Source organism: Zosterops lateralis (assembly GCF_965231275.1).
Source record: "Zosterops lateralis genome assembly, chromosome: 9".
Taxonomy (NCBI): Eukaryota; Metazoa; Chordata; class Aves; order Passeriformes; family Zosteropidae; genus Zosterops; species Zosterops lateralis.
Window position 1 is genome coordinate 16728244 of NC_139769.1, and position 6000 is coordinate 16734243.

Consider the following 6000-nt stretch of genomic DNA (forward strand, 5'->3'; position numbering starts at 1 on the left):
CAGGGACTAGTGCAAGGGCCAGCATGTTTTTGCACTGCCAGCTATTTTCCCATTGCCACATATGCAACGTCTCTCATGTCTTGCTTCAAACCTTAGGTGAGTTACACGAGGGGTGTTGGCTGGTCCTGCAACTAGACCTTGCAATCCTCCTTCTTACAAGTCCCTCTAATCCTTTTTTCAAAGAACTGCTTTTCTCTAATAAAGCTCTGGTGGTGCCACCTACTTTCCCTAAAAAAGAGTTGGTGTTAGAGCTGACTGGCACTTACAGGAATGCACCAGGAGCAAAGTGGTAGAAAGAAATCATTCTGGGATTTCATGTGAATTCAAGATGTGCCTAGAAAATGCAGGTACTTGCAGGCTCCTGAGATTGTTGCCAACAGCAACAGGATAGTGTTGCAGTTTAAAAGTTTAGTGCTTGAAACACAACCTAATTATGAAAGGAAAGTTTGTGAAACCAGAGTAATATCTGAAACATAGAATCCTTGTAGGGGAGCAGGTTGATTACCAGGCATTTGTTGGGTTGCTGCCAGAGCCTGGTAGGAGCATTAGCAGAACAAGTGGTAAGAAACAAAACAGCATGGATTTTGCCTTGTGTTTTTCCTCATTCCATTGTTACTATGATGTCATTAATTTCTTTCACATTCATGTAAGTAGTGTTACAGAAGTATTTCATGGAGAAGCATCATAAGGTGATTTTTAAACAAAATTAATTTTGAAATAATTATTCTGAATAATTAATTATATACTGTTATATCAGGGGCTTGTGTTCCTAATGGTAAGCACTTAATATGTCACTGATACTTGCTTTCAATTTTGTCTGGGCTTGCTATAAGGCAAGGAATGATGTCTGGAGTCCTGCATGCTCTCCAAAAAGCATGGTATTGGAAAACACCTTTATACTCAGCTCAACTTATTGTAAACCTTGTGTCTTTTCACAATGAGTTTAGAATCTTCAAATGAACCCCCCTCCATATGTTCTAAGCTGTGTATGAAGTGTGCTTTGCAAGATAAGTGCCTTTCTTAACTTAGTCTTTGGTGCTTTTTAACCTAGCACATTCTGTAGAGATCTGGGCTTACAGAGTGCACTGAAGTTTGACAACAGTGAACTCTTGGAGCATGTGAACTACCATGATGAGTTGTAACAGAGACCTGTAGCTGCAGCTGAGCTCCTGAGAGAAAGTTACTCTCTTCTACAAAAGTTCTGGTTTCTTATATATATGGACAGTGATAGTAATGGTGTGTATATATATATGTATATGTATATAGACAGTCATAGTCCTGGACTAGTAATAGTATTGCAGAGTGCATCAAAGCTATAACAAATTCTCATTCCTTTTCCTGTTTGTATTCAGCTTTGCTTATATTTTCCTGAGTAAAAGTTATTTTTCCATGGGGATTTGGGGACTTTATTTTCTCACGAGCTACATCTCAGTGAGGCACACTTCCTTTGGACCTCTGTCTCTCCTCATCAGGAGAGATGAAGTGGACTCTGTGTCACTTGTGTGCTGAAGGCTGTGCAGCTCCTCTTGCCTCCTCTTTTGAGCAGGAGATAGACAGAAAACTTCATGCTGATCTTTCTGCATAGCCTTAGCACAAAGTAGATGAGCAACTAAGCAGTGCTTTGTTTCCCTCTGTGCACTTGCACTATCTGAAGACACCAGAAAGAAACTTCTAGTCCCCAGACATGCATACATCAATCTTGTAGACCCTACACACCCTATGTTTTTGCCTGGTGAAGTTAATGCAATATTGACTCTGCCCTCCAATAGCCTTCTGTCATTCTTCAGGACACAGCTAGAAAAATGTCAACGGTTGCAAGTACACTGATAGCTGGAGATGACTGCCTAGGCAGGGTTCTGCAGTGTGCCTCAGGAAGAGAAACTTAGCATCCCTGAAGGATGGCTGTCTGTCATAGATCATTAGATCACTACTGTCTTGCCTGCTGAGAGGCAAACTGCTTTTTATTTTCTCTTGCAGTTGCACAAAATATTGCTTTAGCAATAAAAATCTAGATATTATCTCTTGATATTTCTATTAGAGAGGTCTGATACAAGGAAGGACAGAGAAGGACCTAATGACAGTGACGTCCAGTTAAAAAACAGTAAAAACAATCAAATACAAAGGAATACGATTGTCATTGTGACATTTACTGCCACAGGGGTTAGTTTACAGTACCAGCAGTTGATTCAAAGTCGACCAGCCAAGCCTTCGACCATGCTAGGCTTGTAAAATTCTGATTCAGGCAGGACAAGGATGCTGCATCTTGCTGAAGTGCAGGCAGAAACCTTTTAGAAGGTAAACTCTAGATAGCATGATAGCAATAACTTTCTTCTGTAGAGTCTATGTATGCACACCTTTCCTTTGTATAAAAAATCATCAGCTATAGTAACTGCTATGAATACAGCAGTTACTATACCCTATAGTATTGTTCCCTTTCATCTGCCACCTAGCCACACCTCTTGCAAACTCAGTGTTGCCCATGTCAGATTCTTTTCTGTGTGCAGGGGAAAAAAACCCCCAAGCCATAAGGTGGGGTACCTGTTAAAATTATACAGCATCATACTGACATACAGAAGGTGATGGCTTAGCACTATTCTCTTGCATGTGAGGTTTTAATAAACAAGATAGAATGTTGGTGAATATTTGTTCTTTAAATACAATTCCCAGTTAGAGTTCCACTAGATAACACTACAAAGTAGTGAAAAAGGGAAATACTTCTTTAAATAAATTGTCTATGAGTTTCTTCCTGATTGCTAAATTGTCATAGTCCCTATTGGGACTATGGCTGTTTTGGAGGCAGCAAACCTGAGTTATGCATAGGTATACTGAATTCCTTTGTGTTTATGCCTCAGCAATCCTACTGTTAATATCTATACTTGTCTATTTCCCCCTAGTGGGTTATGATTGCAGACCACTTTATTTAAGAATAGCCTGCGTCACGTGTTCTTGGAATTTTATGGTTTTTACAGACTATTCTGATACAGTCCTTCCCTTCTATCCTTTTATCACCTGTGCCTATTGATGTGGTGCAGCCTACCATGCAAGGAGTATCTCCTCTAAATGACTGATTCATGGAACGTGAAAACAAATCAGCTGTGAAAAGAGCTTTTTGTGGCACTTGCAGGTGGATTTTTTTGGCACAACAACTATTCTTTTCCCTGTATTAAAGCATAAGGGAATCAGCAGTACAGCTGAAAAAAAATCATCCCTCCCAAAACTAAAATTAATAAACCTTTCCCTTCAAATGAGGCAATATGGGAGATGGGATGTGACTGTCTTAAACTTTGTGAAACAATAAATCCTGAATTGTGGAAATAAAAAATCTCTGTTAAAAGTTATTTCTAATGTAACAGTGAGAAGTCTTCTGCTCTTTAGATAACAAAACTAGGATGGCACATTGAATGATACCTGCTCAAGAGGTTTGTAACAGTTGTTAAAAGCTATTCCTAATACAGTTCTGCAGTAAGGGTTCTGGATTCTTAAAGCAACTGTTTTGTAGAGATGGTTTTACATTATCACTAAACCACCTGAGCTCCAAGGTCCAAGGATGCCAGATTTTCCTAGTTTTTATTTAAGCAGAAAGGCACCATTTAACACTCTGGAGGAGACAGTCTAGAAAACTTCAATGTGCTTTAGAAATGAGCCTATAAAATACAGGGCGCTGCCAAGCAAAGTTTTTCATAGCAGGTTATAGAGAACTGCAGAATCTTGCATTCTGGAAACATCTAATGGGATTTACTGAGATAAAAGGAGATTTCTAAAAGATGTGCCAAAATCATTTTGCTGTCTGTGAAGCAAAATGATGGATGCATCCATGAGTCTTTCAAAGCAGTAAATTTACAGTCTGTATTAAACAGAACTCTAATATTAAGATAACCTGCTGAATTTCTGGAAGTAATAAATCCAGGAATGTGACTGGATTTTAAGTGTTAACTGAAAGAGTCAAAGTTTCATGACTTTTTATAGGAAATAAACTTACTTAAAATAGAATTAACTTTTTCAGATCCAGAAACCAGTTACTTAGTTCTGGTTTAAAATGCCACTTTTTTGCCTTATTTACTGAGTTCCCAGTTGTGGTAAGGATGCTGTTTTTATTGACTGAAGTCTAGTGATAACAAAATTAATTGCATTCCTGAGGTTTCTTAAGTAGATTCTCTGAAAATAGCCTGAGCATTCCCAGGAGATTGTTGCCTCATTTCCTAGCTTATGAGATTCCCTATGGATGTTTTTCAGTTACTGCAGAAAGTAAGTAAAAATATTAAAATAATTAATTTATGCCAAAACACTCTATCTGTTGCTGCTAATTTTCTTTCTCCCTCAAAGTCAATTTGTACTGTCTACATGTTAAATATGCAAAAGCTTTGTAGCACCAGAAAGGCAAATAAGACAAGTTCCAGTGCAAATTTAACCTAACATGTTCAATGGAATTTTTTTTCCAACAAATCCTTCCTAGGGAACTTCCTGCAGTTTTTAAAATTCAGTACGTGACCAGTGTACTTATGTAATTGTGGTATTAGCTTACATCTGGTGAAGATGGAGGGATAAAGTGCAAATTATTGGAATTTTTTTCTTCTTCTTCTTTTTTTTTTTTTTTTTTTTTTTCCTAGTATTGGCATTGTCTATGCCACTTTAAGTGACAGCTCTTAGAAGGTCTAATGTGGACAAAAAACTTTAAGCAGAACTTCAGAATACTTCTGTGAAATTTTGAAATCTCTAGCTGAACTCGGTTTCTATTCTGAATTTCTATTCTTGATTCCTGCTGCCTTAGAGCTGTAAAACACAGATGTTACCTACTGTGAAGCGCAGTGAATGGGGAAAAATGTGTGGAAGTCGTGGTCTTGAATTTTCTAAAGAATTGCTAAGTTTTCCTGCTCCCTCAAGTAACTTTTGCTCCCATTCTTGGTAATATGGCATGTTAATACTTGTCTTTCCCTCATTCTATTATTATGCTAGATTGGAAAGCACTTTAAATATGAAAAGCAATAGAGGGTCAGTTCACAGGTTAGGAGTTCTGAAAGCACATACATACACAACAACCTTAAAATCACATGTAAAAAAAAGTGTCCACTGATCTTATTCTTTCCATATGAAACCTTATTGTTCCTGTTACATCCTTTCCTGGCACTTGCCTTCAAAATCTAAGAAAATATTAACATTCTTATTCCCTACATTCTTGTTTCTTCTCTCCTGGTGAGGACCTGCATCACATAGACAAAAAAAAAAAAAATCCATCTATCTCAATCCTTTAAATACAGGACTTTAAAAGGAAGATGATTTCTTTGTATGTTTTCTCTGCCCTGTCAGAGTACAGTGTTCAAACAACACACTCAAAATGACCGTTCAGTATTAGCAAAAAATCCTCTTTGCCGTGGAATAAGTGACTAAAGGAGATCTCTGATTATTTCTGCTACATCCAAGGAAACTGTAGGTCTTCTGTTAAACTTTGTTAACTTCATCTAGATGGTATGAAACCAAGGATAAGATGTGTTGTCTGTGCTGGAGTGCAGTATGTTTCTAGAAATGTGAGATCTTTGCAGTCACAGACTGCAGGCTTTGTTAGCCTTTCCAGATCCTGAGCCAAAAATAAGCTGGTGAAACAGATGGGAAAGTGGGAAGCTGGAATTACTAGATGGGCAAAGTGAAAGTTCTTGGGTAATCTTAACTGCAAATTTTTGTGCTTTAAGTGCTTCCTTTGAAATTAAGATTTTTTTTCTCCAATTCATTTATATCTCTCTACAATTTTTATGATTTTTTTACTGTAACCTTGATGTTAGAAGGTTTTGATGTTTTGTGGTGCTTGTTTATGCTTTTCAAGCATTTGCAGAAATAGGCTTTCCTGAGATATATTTTCAAAAAGATTGTTTTTTTAAGCACTGGAGAGTCCAACTCTTTGTTTTCTGGTCATGAATTTTGTTAGAGTTTAAAAATAAGTAATTTTTTATTTGTTTTCTTCAATTAAAAATCATGGGAATAAAAATTAGTGTAATCTTCTAGGATTCT